The sequence below is a fragment of the Atta colombica genome, unplaced genomic scaffold (assembly GCF_001594045.1).
Source record: "Atta colombica isolate Treedump-2 unplaced genomic scaffold, Acol1.0 scaffold30, whole genome shotgun sequence".
NCBI classification, from domain to species: domain Eukaryota; kingdom Metazoa; phylum Arthropoda; class Insecta; order Hymenoptera; family Formicidae; genus Atta; species Atta colombica.
The window spans coordinates 151,917-172,975 of record NW_017259404.1 but is presented as its reverse complement, the minus strand read 5'-3'; the positions used below and the strand labels follow the sequence as shown (position 1 = coordinate 172,975).

The 21,059-nt window shown below is 33.0% G+C and overlaps 1 pseudogene; it reads left to right on the top strand.

The window, feature by feature from the left end:
- The window catches only part of LOC108690204, a 35,250-nt pseudogene extending 14,264 nt beyond the window's left edge, over positions 1-20,986 (top strand).
- Positions 20,987-21,059: the final 73 nt, after the last annotated feature.

Sequence of the window (21,059 nt, the reverse complement as noted above, 5' to 3'; positions counted from 1 at the left end):
GTAATTATAATAATAATAATTATATCTAATAATCTTAGGAATCTAATAATCTGAAATAGTTACATTTGGCAGTAACCTCATGATATTAAAAATAATAATTTGAGAAATATTTTTAATCTTTATTAATAGATTTGTGCATAATAGACATTATAGGCACATTTTTAAACATAGTAAACTACGAGACGACTCAACATTCAATTTGTAGCTATGTTTTCTTATTATCTCTTACGATGTGACGTAGTCAAAAAAGCAACAAAAAGGGCTTTGCTTAAAAAAATCAAAAAATTCAAGATTCTTGAATTCAAGACAAGAAATACAATATCAAGAAATAGTCAAAACAAGAAAAATGAAATTTCTTATCTTAAAAATCAAGACAAGACAAGAAATTCTTATTGATAAAACACTGATTCAATACTTGCTGATTAAACGACATATAAATATGTTATCCCCCAATGTACATATCTTATAATGTAGTACTCACAAAGTTCCTAGAGGAACTGCAAAAACTATTTCTGAAAATCTTATAAAAAATATTAAAACGTGTTTGTGTCTCGTGCAGCAAGAACTAATTTAGTTAAAATACTAGCCGACGATTCAGAAACTATGACAAAGATGCTAGAAAGAGCGCTCACACCATTATTGACCTTTGGATCGTTCTTCGGATTAGGCATGTCGAATATCCTCGTGGACAACTTAGGGCGTATCTCTTTTGCCTATATACTTTGGCTAAATGGGGCTCTCTTATATACTTTTATTACTATATTTAAGTTTCATGCAGAATGATAACGAGATATTCATCAACAATATCATCGAATTGGTTTTTTTATACATTAATTTTCATTAACTTTTGTCGTTTCAAGGTAAAAATTTTTTGAAATGTACTTTCGGTCCTTATACTTATAATAATTCTTGATCTTATATTATTTATCTTATATTACTTATATATTTATTTAATAGTATTTTTAATTAAGAGCATTAAAGGAATCTTAAATTCACAATTATTGGCAAATACAAAATTATAAATAATTTTTATAAAAGGCTCTCAATCGTTAACCATGACCTATTTTTAATTAAAATCGTGCTACGCAGTCTCTTCCATTCGGCTCTATCACTAATCTGTTCGTTTCTTACAAATCGCATGCAGTAAAAAAAGTCCTCAAATCTCTAATCTTTTTTCTCTTTTTTTTATGCCATTTTTTCTAGAATATTTCAGGGTTTCATTCACGGAATTTTACTTTTTAATATTTTTATCTGATTTGTTTAATATTTCTCTATCCTCTGAGTTCTTCATATATACAGATAACGTAATTCTTTTCAAACTTTTTTATCCATTCGATGCTTTTGCAGTCTGTTCTGCTTTAAATAAAGATCTAAAATTTATTACCGAATGGTCTCTCTCTCTCTCTCTCTACTAATAATTCACTGCATCTAAATTTCTTTAAATCATCCTAATTGTCGGTTGCTCAACATTATTATCCCGTATTCAATCCTTTAATATTTCTTAACTCTTTAACTCCGTTTCAATTCCCCGTTCTTCCTCTATTAAAATTTTTGGTGTTCAGGTTGACTCTTCATGGGCATTCGAGTCACACGTGGCCGTGTCAAGTGTCGGGCTGCTTATGCCCGTCTATGTCTTCTTTATCCCCTTCGCCACATCCTTTCCTCTTAAAAACTCCTCGCTACTCAATTACCCATTATTTGATTACGCTGATATCGTCTACATTCCGGCTCTTAATCAACAACTCCTTAATCGTATCCAAAATTCTGGTCTCCGCTTCTCTTATTGCGTCCGTAAATACGATCATATATCTCCGTATTACCAGAGATCTAGTTGGCTTAGAATGTCGCAATTCTCCATATTTTTATTCTCCATCTGTGCTGTCTCGTTTTTCTTCCTTGCTCTTCTGCTATCTGCGATGTCTCCTTCAATTGAACTCTGAGCTTCATTCCATCTTTAATTCTCTTGTCATATCAAATATTTTAATTCTCTTTCTGCATCGATAAAAACCTCTCTCTCTTTGTCCTCCGTCTGTTTTGCCTCGCATTTCATCGCATCACTGATAGTATTTAATCCTTACCATGCAAGCTGCAATTTGATTCCTTATCCATAGAAATATGGATCACTAGAATTTGTTAGTTCTTTCACCTATTCAGAATGATTAAAAAAAATCTCTAAAAATTCACCAACATATTTTCAACTTTCTAAAACAGATATTGGAACTTCATTTTAGAAAATAATAAAATGTAGTATAATTTATAATTACCAAAAATAACTCAAAAAAATTTGCACGAACAGGAATCGCTCGATTACTAATGACCCATACTTGTAGGGTAAGAATATGATGGATGGGATAATCGTGTTTTCAGTTGCAAGCATCTTTCTCTGAATTTGCGCTGTCTCTTTCCTGGCGGAAAAATTTCTATGCCAAAAAGTATGCCAAAAACTATTCTTAATTACGCTAAAAATTGTTCCTAAATACATGGTTTGGAACACACACAAGTAGTTCGACGTAGAATTCTATCCTTATGCCAAAGTAAGCCTTTAGCCAGACAACGCCAAACAATGCCAAACTGCGGCAAACTATGCCAGAAAATATGCCTAATTGTGCTCAAAAGTACGTTTAACTACGCTAAAAATCACACTTAAGTATGTGAATAAAAAGAGTTTGGCGTGGAATTCTATTTCTATGCAATATCTTTAGACACTTTCGTGCACACAGCGACACAAGTTGCGTTCCAATTGTCCGTCGTCGACACAATTTGTACTCAATCTAGGATCTGTATAAGCTAGTTTTCTAGTGACAATTATATGTTACTAACTGCGGCGGCTATAAATAAAGTTAGAAGATGTGAGTGACCAGCACTTTTATTTTTTTTTATTTAATACAGGCCGAAAAAGCTATATTTAATTTAATTCTATTCGAAACGGATCTCCATGCACAGCGTACACATTCTGTTTCCAATTGAATCGTGCACAATGACACACTTTGTGCATTCCTGTGTATGTTTGTGTTAAGATATGTTAAGCAATTGAAAAGCACCCATAATTGCGTGCCGATACGATTGTCAGACTTTCAACACAATTAATCTGAAATATTAATAATCTCAAATTTCCCAAATTTAATCTTAAAAAACTTTAATATTATAGTACCCATGCAATTGGAAAGCACCCTGTAACTTCTGAAATTAATTTTAAATAAATATATATAATATTTTAATCTTTACATTCGGACTGCTTCGTATTTAAAGTAACGTATCTAATATAAACGGTCTTATTTCCAATCTTATTGTTTAATAATAAAATCCAATTTTGAGGATCCACTTCACAAGTGAAATGCTGCTATGCTCCTTATATACTTTCGGAAGTGATTCTTATTTACGAGTTTATACATTTCCGCCGCGGCCCTCTGTCAGCGGAGATGCATAATGCTTACGGATGAGTAAAAATAATTCCGCGTAAATTGCATAGAATGGTTTATTTTGTTACAAACGGAAAAATTAAAAGTTAAACATTGTACTTTGACATAGAAATACGTACCTCAGGAAATGATTTTTTTCTTGCAACCGCGTAGCTTGGCGTAGATAGACATATTTCTGTGCCCAACTATTCGACTGTAAAATATGATTCGTAGAAAAATGTAGAATGACATACTTTCTTCGAATACTTACAAAAAATGAAAACCAATTTAGAAGAGTTCGGTACAGAAACGCGTAATTCAGGATAATGATCATTAGTTGCGCGTACCTTGGGGTACTTTCTGTGTGCTCAGTTTGCAAGTCTCTAACTATCCTTCTAACTAGATCCAATATCATTTTACATTTTTCAAATAAAAACGCATAATTTGCCGTTATTATTTTTGCGCCTAATTATCAGGCTATAGATAATGTAATTCCGCGTAAAAAAGAGTAGAATGGCATACTTTCTTGAAACACTATGAAAGAATAAATATTAGTTTGGCGTAGTTCGGTAAAAACGCGTAATTCAGGAAGGAATCAGTAATGATTATTAATTGCTCGTACTTTGGCGAACTTTTTATATTTAATTAGGTCCAAGTAATTGGCGTAGTAATTCCTTTTTAACAACGCGATTCTATGTCACAGTCGTAGAAATAGAAAGATTTTTGGCATACTTTTTGGCATAGAAATTTTTTCACCAAGGTTTCTGGATGTCACGTTAGAGACAAAGCCTACCAACTGTGAAACGCGAAACATGGGACGATAGTTCATAGTCTATTTTTATTTTAAAACTGTCTTAAATAATGTCCTAAGATGCTAATACATGTTCTCGAATTGATTATGATATCTTAAGATTGTACTTAAGACAGTTAAATGCAAGAATCGAATATGAACACTGATCTATTAGCATTGTGATATTAGCATTAAACTTTCCTTGTTTAATATACTTTAGGTTTCTCTTTTTATAGAAAGAGAACCTAAGATGCATTATGATGTATGTCAAACAAGGAAAGAAGCTTCTCTTAAGCGACACTCATAAAAAGAGACAACGGAGAATTAGAGAGAGAGAGACGCTTGCAAACTGAGCACCATGTTAATCCTTCCACCGTAATTAAAAGAGACTGAACTAACTGGTATGTGTGAGATGCTTGCGCGCGCGCGCGCGCGTGTGTATGCGCGTGCATGCGCATGATTTTAACTATTGCTTCACCACTTATTACATCGCCTCTTACAAGATTAGGCAACTCAAAAATTCACAAAATTCTGAAACATTATGTCTAAATGGAATAGTTTTGTCCATAACACAAAACTATTTTTTGTTCATACGGAATTACAGTTAAAATAATATCTTTTCTTTTCAAGTACTTGCAACTGATTGCTCTATCAAAAGCCAAAATTAAATAAACGATATTTTATACAGGATGTCCCGCGAGATTTTTCCAATCGCCCATAGGAAAGTAGATGGGATCAAAATAAACATAAAAGTCCTTTCGTTTAACGGTATTTGTAATAATAATCGAGATCTTAATGTTTGCAATTTTACTAATGAAAGAATCGCGCCGATATAAATATTCCGGCCGTTAGAAGTATAGCCCGGCCCACTTTTTTAAACATAGACTGCGCCGGCAACGCGTTAGAGGTAAGAGAAGAAGCGTGCCGTTGCTTAGCGTCCGGCATTGCCGCTCGCACGTCTCATCGCACCACACCAAAGAACTCGTGTCTATGGCCGCTACGCACATTCGCGATTACATACATAATACTAACACTGCAAAAATAGGGCAAATACAAATCATAATAAACTTCGATGAATAAAAATGTCAAAAGAGAGAAAGCGATGAAACGTATGGAAAATCTAATTAATTTCTATCATAATCTATCCCTTCTCTAAATCTCGAAAGGAAAAATTTTAAGAAAAAAGTCCGAAAGAAATAATATCATTGTCCACCATTCCCTATCGTTTCTTGTTAGGAGAGTATGATTTCGAAATACCATAAAATATCAATAAAGATGTAATGTTTCAAGTTTTGTTGGAATCTCTCTTTCTATGTATACTTCAAAAATCACTGAAAATCTGTCGTAATAGTGTATTTATAGTAGTAGAAATTCTAAGCTCACTATCGCATAATTACCAAAAAAACTTTTTGTTAACCGTATTAACGATTAACAGCATTGTGCTCTCGAGGTATAATTAATTATTGTAAGCAGTTCATTGTAATCTTAATTAAAATCGGAGAAGAGCATATGTTTTTCTATCAATTTATTACAAAAAGCGTAGCATATTATGCATAATAAGTATTTCATATACATCATAATTCTCTAATAAGGTACTTATGAAAGGAGAACGTATAAAGAATTAATCGTGAATAATTAATTAACAGACTTAACTTTCACGTTTCATGGAAAAAGAAACGATAAGAAACGATAAAAGAATTTGATGTTACAAATACACAAAATTATTAAAAAAAAATTAAAGGATGACTTATGTGATACTACTGTATCCTCCAAAAATAGGTAATGTTCAAGAGAGTGTAACTTCGTCAAAAATTATCATAATGAGATTTTTAAAAAAGTATTTTAAAGTTTGAAATCTCTACTTTCGAGATAGATTAGAAATAATATTTCGATCTCTCTGATAGACTTTTTACAAAATTATAGAAATGTACCTTAAAAGCCGTCAAATCTAAAAATTTTGTATAGATTTTATCAAGTTCCATGATCTAAATTAAATTTGCTTTCTCTGATAATCGATTTTTTTTATCGAGTTATTCAACATTGAAATGAAAAGATTCGTTTTCATCAATGTTGTACAATGCTGTAACTCAATGAAAGTATATTATACAATGCTTCACGAAAAGGAAATTAAAAATAAAGATTCACTCCTTCAAATGCTAAACAGAATTTGTTTGCGATTTTTAATTCAGATCATGAAATTTTGTAAAATATGTACAAAATTTTTAGAGATTTGCAAGCTATCCATTTACAATTCTCTATAACTTTGTGAAAAATTAAATAGATCGAAATATCAATTAATCGGCCTTTTAATCCTTTAGTGTGTTATAATATACTTTCAGAGGCAAACAATAGAGGATCAATCGCGAATTTATAGTACGGCAAAATACGATAAGAAAAAAAAATTAAAATTGTGGATACTATTAGTAATTCATTTTATTTTATGCATTTTGTAAATTTACAGAGTTATGTTATTTTTACATCTAATTTTGGTATACATTTATCAAATTTTATGCTATATAATAGGAAACGCTATCGTTTCCACACCACTTTGAGATAGATAGCTTGGTGCGTTTTTTTTTAAGTATTTTTCCCCAGTACGCCTAATCCTCTATCTTTACACTTCTAATGTAACAATTGCTCGAAGTGTCTTCCTTGCACTTACAGACAAAGTTCGACTCTTCGAGAAATTTGCTGCGTTGCATGGTGCGCCATATCCAGAATGGTTTGAAAGGCCGCTATGATTTCATCATATAGGGGAGTTCTTTGTAAGATGGACGTCTTTGTAGGTTGGACACCCCTTGACATTTCGAATATTTGTAGTAGAAAACACCAAAACTCCGACTGTCATCATCTCTAAAATACTAAACTTTACTTTTTATGTGATTTTGGAGCGAAAAGACGCACCACAAATTTCTGTGCCAAACAAATTGTGAAAAAAACATCGAAAAAAAAAGTGAAAATTAAGATTCCCATTTTTTTCTAAGATTATAAATTGAATAATTTTCATCGAAAATTTAAGATGAATATATGTACTGTGCTCTATTTTTTATGTATTTTCATAATGTAAAGAGAATTCCAAACAAATCATGAATTAAATTTTTTTTCAATGCACTTCTAAACGTCAACAATTTTATAAGTTGGACACTTTTTTCTTTGTAGATTGGACACCTATCTTCTTTCATTTTTCACGTACGACGCAATTGTTTATGATTTTTTGATGTTCGGAATTCTTATTAAGTGAAAAAGTGTTTTTATTGTATTTTAATGATATTTTTGATGATTTTTTTCCAAATTGAGTTCAAAGTTAGGGTTTTCATTGTATTTTAGTGAAATTTTTGTGATTTTTTCCACATTTTTAGTATGGCAAATCGCAGAAAGAGATCAACTGAACACGGTATTACCGATTATGATGCCTTGCTCAACGCAATTAAAGACATCATAATCAACAAAAGATCGAAGAAAAGCACTGCAGCTGCATATAAAATCAGCCGAACTAGTTTGCTCCGATATGTTGCCAAATTTATAGCCGAAGTACCTGATATTTTGACAGTATCTGATGATGAATTGAAAGTCTGATGATGATGTTGAAAGTTGTGCGCCGATTTGCATCATAAGCTACACCAAAAATGATTAGTTAATGATGGTACATTTTAATGACTTTGTTAACTAATTTTATCGAATATTTCTAGGTTTTTGATGAAGATCAAGAAGAGGCGCTTATGAAATAAATCATTACGTGCTCTGAACATTACTATGGTTTAAGCATAATGGAATTAAAGCAATTGGCCTATCAATTTGCATTGAAAATTGATGTGGAATATCCTCGGAGCTGGGATGAAAATGAAATGGTCGGCTCGCAGTGGTACTACGGGTTTATGCTGCGCCACAAAAAATTGTCTTTGCGTACGCTCGAACAAACAAGTTTAAACCGTGTCAAGGCATTTTGTGAAAATGTTGACCACTTTTTTCGCAATTTGGATTCCGTGCTAGAAACTCATCCATTCGATCCAAGTTCCATCTGGAACATGGATGAGATTGGCTTTTCAACAGTTCCAAGCCGCATGGGAAAAATTATTTCGTTAAAAGAGGTCAAGCGTGTGGACCAGATAACATCTGCCGAACGCAGCAGCTTAATAACACTGGCATTCGCTGTTAATGCGGCCGAAAATTCATCTGTCACCTTTTTATCTATTTCCGAGGAAAAAAATGAATCTGCTCTACTTAACATATACATCGAAGGAAACAGTCAGCTTTGCAAATGAGGGTCGGGATGGATGCAGCAAAGTGAATTCGTTTTAAATATATGCATTATTTTATCAAATACAGTCATTCATCGAAAAGTTCACCAACACTGCTCCTTCTTGACAATCATATTTCTCACTTGAAAGTCAATGGAAGCAATCGATTTGGCAGTTGAAAACGGTGTGACCATGCTCTTGTTTCCGCCGCATTGTAGCCATCGGTTGCAGCCGCTCAATGTTTCGGTGTACGGGCCTGTGAAAAGATCTTACAAACTACACAATGCATGGATCAGAGAAAATGCTGGTAAAGCACTCGATATTGCTCACATTCCCATGCTCATGGCAACTTTGTTGAGAGGAGCAACACCAGAAAACATTGTGGATTCAAAACCACTGGAATCTGCCCATATGATTCTGATATTTTCATTAGTCTTGGTGAAGAAAATGCAGGCTTCTACTATTGAAACGGAATATAATGAAGAGGAATAGCGCCGCATTGTTGTGGATAGTGCACACATTGAAATAGCTGCTCACAAGACCGTCTCAACATCAGAACAATCAACATCTGACATGTCTCGTAGCGATAGCTACGCATCGGTGATATCTGTGGTTGGGCCGCTGCGAGCAGCAACACCACACAAAAAGTTCAATCGTGGTCCAAAGCCACAGCGAACAACTGTTCTTACTTCATCGGAAAATGTTGCCGTTCTAAAAGAATGACAACAAAAGCGAATAGCTGCGAAAAATAAGAAGGAAGCGCTGAACAAAAGGTAATACTGAAAAAAACGCATAATAACTGTATGATTTGCTCAAAAAAATGCCTGACAAACTCACCAAAAATAACTCCATAAAGTGCCATACATGCAATATAATCATTCACGTAAAATGTGCCGATATATGTTATAGCGTTTACACATGCCTAAATTGCGATTCCGATATGGAATATAACTAATATCAATATAATGTCATTTCATTAAAATTTTCATTCCAACTTTTATTAATTTTTCGTCTTCAAAGTCTATTTTCATTCAAATTTTCATTTTTTTATGTTCAAATCAACTGAGACCAATTAATAAATTGAAGAAATTTTAAACATTGTGTTTTTACTTGAGTTTTTGTGCATTTTTAGCGTTTTTTTGGGGGGTATCCAACTTACATTAAAAAATTTGAGGGAGTCGTTTTTGAGCTTTTTTTTGAATTGGCTATAAAAAAAATGCACTAAACTCAATGATTCTTTTTGTCCACAATGTAGCTATTAACCTCAGCTTTCAGAGAGTATCTTGATATCAACGACATGTTGATTCTGAGTTATGAGCAAAAATGCTAAGGGTGTCCAACCTACAAAGAATTCCCCTATCTTATTTTGGATACCATCACGTTTGTGCTCGACTGCAGCTTTAATATAATTCCAGACGAAGTCTCGAGCACATTCAAATCTGGTGAGCGTGCCGGCCAAACGATCGGACCAATCTATCTATCTGGAAATCGTTCATCCAGAATTTCCCGTACTCTGCGAAAATAATGTGCGATAGCTCCAGCGTACTGAAAAATCAGCGTTTCTCGCTCTCGGAGAGGAAATCGTCATCCAAAAGAATCACTGATTCTCAATGAAATCAGCATATGTTCTTCCATTCAGATGTACCGGAAAGAAGTATGATTTGATCTGAAAATCGCTCATCGAAACATTACGGAAATAAGGCAGCAGAAAATATTTCTTAATTTGCAAGAATATTTACCACTCTGTTAGCAAATACTCCTGCCCACACATTGATTGACCATCGATACTGGAAAGGGCACTGTCGAATAGCGTGTAGATTCTCTTCTTGCAAGAGCAAGAAATTATTGAGAATTGAACATACCGTTCGGCGTTAATGTAGTCTCGTCCGTCCATAAAATTCGATCAGGAAATGAAACATTTCCTCGATATTGTGCGAGGAATCCTGCGCAAGTTTTATTAATGATTACTATATGTTAAAAGTGTTAAGTATGAAAGAAAAACTGGAATAAAAATACCCGCACAAAAATTGATACGCTATATCTCATCCCGTGCTAAAAGCTATTGCATACGTTGAAAATGGAACGAATGCAATCCATTTTTCTTTAAAACACGATGCATCGTAGTTCGTGGTACACCGAATGTACGAATATACTTATACGGCGTACATTGTTTTGAGGATTTTCTTCAATCATATGCATTTCGCTCGTTATCATTAACGCGACGACACAATGTCATGATTTTGTCATGATTTCGATACACTGCGAGATTTCCTGTTTGCATTGCGCGTTATAAGCAATCCGATATTGTGCATCTTGATGAGTGACGACGATTCGGAAATTGTTCCGCGTACAGACACTCCGCGACGAGAGCATTTCCTCTGGCCATTCCGTAAAAATAAATCATATACGTATACTTCTCCATTGTATAATTCATTTTAAGTCCACACAAATAACACACAAATAACATGCAAATAACAACTAGCTCGATAAGAAATCGTGCAATGAAGGAAAACATGAAAAAAAACATTTGAAAATCGAGCAAGTACATAGATTTCTTTCTCGGTTTTTTATATATATGGTTATATTCGAAAAAAGATCCTTTTTCGATAGCGGGTTCAAACTTCAGGATCCATTGTACGCTTTCCTACATTTGTAAGCATGGTGAGGATTGGAAATCTTTGATAGTCTCTGAATTTTTCATATACATTTCCGTGCTTGTATACGGTATTATATTATATAGAAATTCATATAGAAATTCTAGATTTAATTGCTGCTGGGTAATAACTGTCCATCCAATTTTGTTTTTTAAAATTATGTAAACACGATCAAAATTGGAAATCTGCTACTTGTAATGAGCAGCTTTAATACACATTTCCATATTACTATTACGCGTTATATTTGGTTATATTTGGAAATCCAAGATTTAATCAATGCTGGATGATAATTGCCCATCCAGTTTTACTTTTCAAAATTATATGAACAACATCAAAATCGGAAATCTGCGATTTGTGCGAGCTGCTTTAATATCTGTGCATTACTTTTACGCAGTTCTAGCAATCATGTATGTGTAATATGTGCTTTCGAGAATACTTAAAGCATTGGTAATCGGCTGCAAAATTAAGTTAATATCTATTAATTTTTTTTATATATTTCGTTCTTTGCAAAATATTTTTTGTGCTTTGATTTGTATAGTATTATATTGTACAATTTTTATACAGTGAGAAGAAAGTTAGTACCGAATTTTTGAAACACTAATTTTTCGGAATAATGTCTTAAAGTTCCTGACTACTCAGCCAATAACTCTGCGTTGACTGTGGCAATACAGAATCAGACGTCTGACGAAACCAGTAGCCACACACTTAAGTACGAGGCAATACAGAATCAGACGTCTGACGAAACCAGTAGCCACACACTTAAGTACGAGGTCATGTCCGTGTGCTCGCCTGCACCGAGAGTGAACGAGACAGCGAGCTCCTTTTCACACTAATCATTATTTCAAGCGACCGAAAATGCTTTCTCGGCAATCTCGACTGTTCGGTGACCCTATGCATTAATAAGGAGCGAGGAGCATTCTAAATAACATATAAGTTTTAATAAATTGTAGTAATAGTATAATATATACTCCTTCCCTTAATCCAGAATAGTATAAATCATGTTAAAAAACGCAACAGTTTACGAGATATTTACTATTTTTGTTTACTATTTTTCATGCGCGTTATATAGTATACCCTTCATATAGTATATAGTATACCCTGCTTCATATAGTATACCCTTCATATAGTATATCCTTCATAAACTCGAGTGGCAAGAATAGTTCAGTAAAAATAAAATTTTACCGGAAAAAAATTATAAACCAGCATTTCTTTTCATGAAAATCTCAAAAAGCCATCAGAAAAGAAATGGGTATGTTTGAGACTCGAGACTTGTGAAGAAAATATGTGAACAAAAATCGAATAGCACAAAAAGCACGTTTTCATTTATGTTGTTTTTCCATTTTTCTTTTGGCCTACTGAACTTGCAAATTCGGAAAGAGAAGGTTATATCCCTTCGCGCAATCGTTAACTTTTATTTACTTCTTATCATGCGAAGATAAATGAGCCCTTTGATAAACCGGTTCGTTTTTTCTTTGAGAACTAAATTCAAGTTAATGTCTATTATATTTCTCGGCTTTTTATTGGATTATCAATCATATTCTTGACGGTATTTTTGAGTTCGCGACAAGGGATGTGAAATAAATCTATTTCATTAACTTCACGTATGCAATTTATAGCTAAAACTTCTGGCATGCTCTCTGACTCATTTATCTTTTGAGATTGACAAATCGAAATACTTTTATGACCCTCTATCAGTATACTCAAGGAGTCTAAGAAATCAGTACCGATTATAATGTTGTGTTTCGTCAAAGTATCCGATACTATGTGAAATCGTTATCTTGTAATGATTGCCATCGATTTCTACATCATTATCTTGTAATGATTGCCATCGATTTCTACATCGCTACAAAGTTTTCCTAGCGTTTCTATTCTGAGCCGACCCCGCAAAATTTTATTTCTTTATATTTTAACTTATGTACTGATCCGCACGCATCAAAGAGAGATCACTACCTGTGTCAATTAAGGTGGTTGATGTCCAGCCCTCTACTTTGATTTCCTTATAATATATTTATTATTCCTTATATATTTCCTTATAATATATATTTACGAGTTGACAAATGACTCACATCGCAACTGTCTTTCTTCTTGGAAGATTTTTTCGGGTACTGACTAACGTAATGTCCGCATTCACGACATTCAAAATATTTAACCTTTGCTCTTTGTTGGGCACTTGGCCACGAGAGATCTAATGCAATGCAACTATAACATCTTCGGCTTCTCGTGGTGACCTTAGCTTCTTTCTTCGTCTTCGTTTTCTTATTTTTGAATGATACTTTCTTTTTGTTATTCGATGTTTCCGACGACGTCCCACGTTTTCGCTTCTGGTTCATTTCTTAGAATCATCTTCTTGAATGCCTTTAATAAATCTGATTTGTTTGCAAATCTCTGTATACGCGCTTGGTCGCAGCATAGGATCCGATATCCCGTCAATTAAGTAATCAATTAATTCATCTTCATCGATGAGCACTGGATTTGCTAATATTATTTTCTCATGTAGATATTCATTGAATTTTTCATTTTTCTTCCATACTCGAGTTTCGAATTCTGTTCTCACTACCACTTTGTTTGGCCTATATAAAACATGTCTCGCAATTTCGTAAGTAATTCTTCTACTGGCATCTCAACATTTTCAAGCCACGAGTGAAACTATACCAACGCTTTGTCTTTGAGTTTCAATCTTATCAAGATGCTACACGCATTCTCTTGTAACTTGTATGATTTTTGCAGCATGCGAACCTGTTTCTCCCATCTATCGCAACGTACTTCTATTAAAGTCGCTTAAAAGACGCAATCACTATTATGTTCATTCTCGACGCGCTCGCCGACTCATTCGTCGTTCTTTGCGTATTCGACTGGGATATATTTAATTGCTGCATTTGACGCATTCTATTATTTCGCGTTGAGCTATTTGAAGCTTCCATCAACTCTTTTTCTTTACGCATCGCTATCGTCTTTCTCTGACTCCCTGCTACGTCACAGCTTCCCGATACACTATTACTCGCCACAGCCACGCTTGCCACTATCTTTGGCTTACACATTCGCCGGAAGGATCGATCTCTAAAAGTCTGGCGATCAACTCTGCTTTCACCATTGATTGGCTGATCGAACTCGCGCAATATTTCTTTTAACTGAAACTACTGTTAGGTCACTGTAGATAGAACTCATTTTCACGCAAGATCACAATAACGCTTCGCTTCTATGCTCTTTGCTGTTGCTAATATTCGACTCAATTCTCTTCGCTGCTCTATCCCGGTTGAGCCCCCAAATTATAGAATCAGTAGAAAGGTGACTCGCAACATATTACACTTTATGTTTATAAATATATTAAATAGCAACAGTTATTCGTTACATCGTACTGCATCGAGCACTGTGTGGATTTTGTACGCTAACTTTCCTAATCCTAACGCTATCTGGAAACGCTTCTCTCCTCACTCGCCTGGTGACAACGCAATAATAATTTCTTTCGTTCGTACACGCATGAACACATCATGTAGATCGGGCTCGATCCTCCCTTTTACAGCATCACCTTCCGCCACGCTCGTACATAACCAAAATGAAAGTACGAACTTTTCTAGTTCCCACATATATTTTAATTTATGTTACATTTATTAAATGTGTCCAATTATATATTATCATAAAAATTTTGTGTATGAGTTTAAGGGTAGTTAAAATTTTAATACAATAATTTATCTGCTTTTGATATATATCTTTTTCATCAAATTTACAGTTTATATTACATATATCAAATTTTCAGTACTGGTATTGTATAGCGGAAGGTTGATCATGCTTGCTTAGTCTTATATGATGTTTATAATCTTATATGATTCTTTCCCAGAGCTTTTGTAACTAGAGTCAACTTGATAACAATTACTTCTAGAAAATTTTTACAAAAATCCTATGTGGAAACTTTTGATCTCCAATTACTGGAGCTCACTATTTGTTATGGATAATTCTCCGTTTCAGTGTACAGTCAAGATGGATTATTTTAATATGCCTTATTTTAATATGCCTTAATAATGCTTTGCTTTGACTTTTGCTTTGACACAATTTCTAATGTATAGTATTTGATTGTATAGTATTTAATTATCGGGTGATAATAGTGTATCTTTATAATTCTTCTCTCCTTTTTCTCGTGAATGTAAATTTCTTAATAAATGTGAAAAATTTTATGACATAGCACAGAAAATTAATGGGTCAATAGATATGGAGCTCCGAAGTTACAATCTAAATATTTGTTTTGTAAGACTATAAAGATATTTTTTTTTATGTGTAATACATATATGTATTCTTGAATATTGAATAGTACTATGTGTGGTGTGTGTGTATGTGTGTGTGTGTCTGCGCGCATGTGTGCTGTATACGACGGTGTGTTGTATGTGTATGCGTATGTACATGTTGCATGTATTGAATATTGTATGTGCGTCGTGTGATATGTATGTGTGCGTGTACGTGCGCGCGAATTCTCTGTGAGTTGCATATTCTGCTAAAAATTCTAAACATGTCCATATATGAATTTGAACTTGATCAAATGTGATTTCTTGCAAATTTGGAAATCCTGTTATATCCAAATTACATATGGAGTTTCAGATATGTTCTATGCCGACTCTTGTCTGCAAATTCCGTTATGTCCCAATATATATTAGGAACTATAAAATTGGGACATAACGGAATTTCCATATGTACCATAATGTATTAGATATAATAGTATTTCCAGTGTAAGAAGCATTTGACCAGATATGTCCAAATTCATATACGGACATACTTGGAATTTTTAGTAAGGTTAAATATCAACGACTTTAATATTTAATATATAATTACATTACAACTTATTTCGGGTTACCACAATTATATTTTAATCATTGTTTATAATAAAAAATTTACTTAACTCTAATATATGTATCTATTATATTATATGTATCATTCGTAAAAAAGATTTGATATTAATAATTAACGTCAAGTTAAATTCCATAGTCGGGTATCAAATTAAATAAGTAATATTAATTTTAATGATATCATTCCTATAAAAGATTTGATATCAAGAATTAGCACCAAGTTAAATCCTATTTCTTTATACCAAATTAAATAAATAATGAATATTAATTTAATGATATGTTAAGACCGTAAAATTAAATACTAAGTATAAGAAAATTTAAGCCTATAATGGTCGAACTTAGATCTTTCATTGCTTAAATAATTCAACATGAATTATATATATCCTATATACGAGTATGTACATGCATACCATATTATTTAAATTGCATTTATTATTGTTTATACACGCTGCCTGTAAGAGCGTTATTGTTTCTATTTATTTGATTATTGCAAACAGTATTATTAAAGTCTCGGTGATCTAATGGCTTAGGACGGTCGTACGAAATACAAGAGATCCGGGTTCACGTCCCGACCGAGGTGATATTTTTTGCAATAAATTTATTAACAGTTTCACATATTAACTTTATAATAATTAATCTTTATAATATGATGCATCAAATGGTAATATCAAATTATTAAATTGCTTGGCAATTTAATTCGCGATTACTAGAATAGTATTAATTGCATTTGTAGTCCGGAAAAACAATTCGGGGCGCAGTTCTAAAAAGACTACAATATGGTGTACAAGTACATATAGTGTATAGTAATTTAAGATTGAATTATTTAAAGCAATGAAGATCCAGCTTCAATAAAAGTATTTTATTATAGGAATAAACATTTTTCTAGTATTGATTGTGGAAATCATTTTAAATTAAAAATATAAGGAATTGTTAAAAATATTATTTGAATGTTTTTGAAAGTTTTCAAAATGTTAAGTCCGTATGTATGCCAAATGTATGCCAAATGTAATCATTATATTTTTGTCGAGTATGATATTATTAAGTTATAATCGCTATCTATAAAAAAAGGAAACATAACGATAATGTAGATCTTCTTTGCACATGACATCAAAAATCGTCAAATGCCGATTTCGATTCCTAGACTTATTAATTTTTTTTCTCGGTTCTTATTGAGAATTAATGATTTTTATATTCCAGGCAGAATTTTAAACAGATTTTCGAAGAACATCATGGATGAGTGACTGCCCAATGTTGGAGACGAGGTATTCCATAGTATGTAATAAAATGATTATGAAGATGATAATTGATATGAAGATGATAATTAATCAATGGATATTGATAACCATAATAATCGTCTTGTTTTCCTTCGCTACGAAGTTTTATATAAAGTCAAGATCTCAAACGTCTTGAAAGCATAAGTAAATATATTAAAACAAGTAATTCTTTATTAGAAAAAAGTGCGGCGTATATATTATATTCTTGAGGTTTAAATTCATGGACTGCTGACTCAAAGAATTCGTATTTTAAAATTTTTTTCTTTCTCGGAATTTAATAAATTTCTCAAAAGTTTTTTTGAATTTGTTCTTGCGTTTTCAGTGAAGAGTCCCATATTCTTCTATGTAAATGCCACTTTGAATGGTTTGCCGACAATCAAAAGCAGCGGCACTGAAATCGAGAAGATAATGCAAAAACGATTTAGTGAGTTGCAAAATCGTCACAGTGGCACATGATATCTCTTTTTAACATGTGCCTTTGCTGTCTTTACGGATCTAATAATGTCTCTGTTCCTCGCCTGCATTTGCTTTTACAATAAATGATAAATTATATCTAATTAATTAACTAATTCTTAATTAATGAAAGTTAAATTTTTTTTCTAAGAATTTCATATAGAAAGCTATAACTTAGAAGAATTAATTAATAGGATCTATTTGATTTTAGTATTTAAGTTTCAGTCCTGCATCTGCATGTGATTATTTTTCTCAATCTTTAAATTATTGCAAGTATTTTTTGTTCTTTATATTACAGGCAATGTAATCGGCAACAAAACACGTCTAACAATATCGCAGTCATTGATCCTAACCTGTTGTCAAATAATACATAAAACAATTCAGCGAGTCGATGTTACTTCCATAGAAAGAATTCTTCAGTACACGAACCTTCCTATGGAAGAACCTATTATTGCGGATAATCCATCTACATGGCCACTCAAAGGGCAATTGATCTTGAAGGATGTTAACATGAAATATCATAAGAATGATCCACCAGTTTTGAAGATATAAATAAACTGACTGTTTATTCTTACTTTTGTGTGTTTTATCACGTAATCGCGCTTTAGAATCTGAACGTATCTATCGACCCTGGAAAGTTGGAATGATTGGGCGAACTGGTGCCGACAGTCTTTCTTAACCTCAACGCTCTTTCGCTTATTCATTGAAAGTCTGAAAAGATCAAGATCTATGATCGGGACACAAGCACGATAAATTTAAGTGCGCTGCAAAATCTCCATTATACCATAGGAATTTATGCCGTTTTCCGAGAATTTATGTTATAATCTGGATCTGTTCAATCAATATGACGATATGAAACTGAAGGAGAGCCTGCAGCAAATTGAGCAAAACGGTGGACCACGATATCTTCTCTCATAATGTCATAACTTCAGTGTCAGCCAGAGGCAACTCATATGCCTGGCCAGATCCATCTTGAGAAACAATCACTTGCTCGTTCTCGATGAAGCCACGGCCAATGTTGATTCGTAGTGAGTCTTTGTGATTGTATTTAAATATCATTTGATGAAGACAATAAATTTTGATTGATTAATTATTAATAAATTCTCCGTAGCAAAAATGTGACATGACAGTAAAATCATTTTATTGTGCAAATGTCTGCTTTATTACAGGTGACATCATTATACAGATGTATTAAGATTATTTATTGTGTTGTTACTCATACAGATTAAAATACAGATTAAGATAATTATGTGATGAAGCCTTTGATGATCTTATAGTAATCACAAGTTATAACTGAGAGTCTATTATGATATGAACGTGACTTTTTTTGCTGTGGGGATAAAAATAAATTATCATAAACAATGTAAACAATTCAAACTTTTTAATATTATTAAGTTGTTATTTTTGCGAATGATTGCGAATGATATACTTTCACAATATGTTATTAGGTGTACAACTTTGCTTCCGCCGTTTTTTTCGAAATTCGAGGCTTTATTGTAAAAAACTGGTTATACATTTATGATTCAAAGTATTGTCCATCGCTGGCCACTACTTTCTCCCATCTTTCGGGTAGCGTACGAATCCCGCGTCGAAAAAACTGATCATCTTTTGAGGCTATCCACGAATCGATCCAATTTTTTACTTCTTCATAAGACCGGAAGTGCTGGTCAGCCAGGCCGTGTGCCTTTTGATCGAAACAAGTGATAGTCAGAGGGAGCAACGTCTGGAGAATACGGCGGGTGGGGTAGGACTTCCCATTTCAACGTTTCCAAGTAGTCTTGACCACTTTCGCAACATGGGGTCGAGCATTGTCATGCTGCAAAATCACTTTATCGTGTCTCTCGTTGTGTTGCGGCCGTTTGTCTTTCAATGTTCGGCTCAAACGCATCAATTGCGTTCGATACCGATCGCCTGTGGTTGTTTCAGTCAGTTTTAACAATTCATAATACACTACGCCGAGCTGGTCCCACCAAATACAGAACATGACCTTGGACGTCAAAATCACAGTTCTTGAAGCGTTGAAACCACTCACGACACGTTCTTTCACTAATAGTGGCCTCACCATAAGTATTTGAGAGCATTCGATGAGCCTCAGCCGCAGATTTCTTCATATTGAAGCAAAAAATTAAAACCTCCCGCAAATGACGAGAATTTGGCTCGTAAACTGACATTTTCAATCGAGAATAACTTTATGATGCAGACACAAATCAACTAATGTTTCTATGGGGTTATGTTGACAGATGCCCAAGTTTATTGTATGACGTCTATGATCTATTTATTTCGACCACCACTTACTGCTAAAACTATCTATAAGAAAACAGCGGAAGCAAAGTTGTACACCTAATACATCAAGTTATAATATGGTACAATAAACAAAAGTAAGTTACTGTACGGTACAATAAACATTTATTTATAATAAATTCAAGATTAAAAGAAAAGAAATCTTTTCAAATTAAATCAGATTGGTAAATATTTCCATCAAAAGTCTATATATTTTGTATTTGTAAGACACTGCAGCGTATACAATTTCTAAATTAAAAATTAAAAAATTTGTGTTTATAAATTTGTGTCTTTAAATTTCAATCTCTATTTCTAATACGCATGTTTTAATTCAGGATACAATAAGAAGCAATTTTAACGAATGCTTCGTTATCACGATAACACATTATTTGAATACGATTGTAGATAGCAATCGGATTAACGTGATGGAGAATGATTCTATCATGGTAAGTTTTCCATTTTAATAATTAAATGTTAAGAAGAATATTGATTTTGTAAGACTAAATTAAGAGTATATAATTTTCTATACTATAACTGTCTAAAAAGTTTGTTCATAATAATTTTAATTAATGGTCAATTCAATCTCTGAAAGATGTTTAAAATAAAATTCATTCTAAAAAGTGAAACATTCTTTAAAATTGAATATTGGGATATATTTTCAAGATCAACTTAATTTTTATTCTTTAGAAAAAAAGTTTACTTCAAATTATTTTATTATTAGAGAGTTCGAAATTAATTTTCTGTTTAACAATATACTCTTTCCTAAAAATACAATGTTACAAAGAATAACCATATTTTTTTTGGAGAATTTTGTTATTTCCTGGGAAGAAGTCATGCATTTGATAATTAGAATTATCATGTCAATAGGAATTCGGTTGCCCATATGAGCTGTGACAAATCAAATATTTACTTTTCACAAATGATAGAAAAGTCAATCTGACAATCAGATGGCGCAAAGTTTTTTAGAACAGATGAAGAAGGTTTGCGAGAAGAATAATTTTCGAAACGATCATTGTAAATTGAATTTGTCGGCGCAAAATACACTGAGATTGACACTACGCTTATAGAATAGACCGCTTTATAAATTTTCTACTTCTAAAAATCTTATATTAAAAATATACGTATATATATATATATATA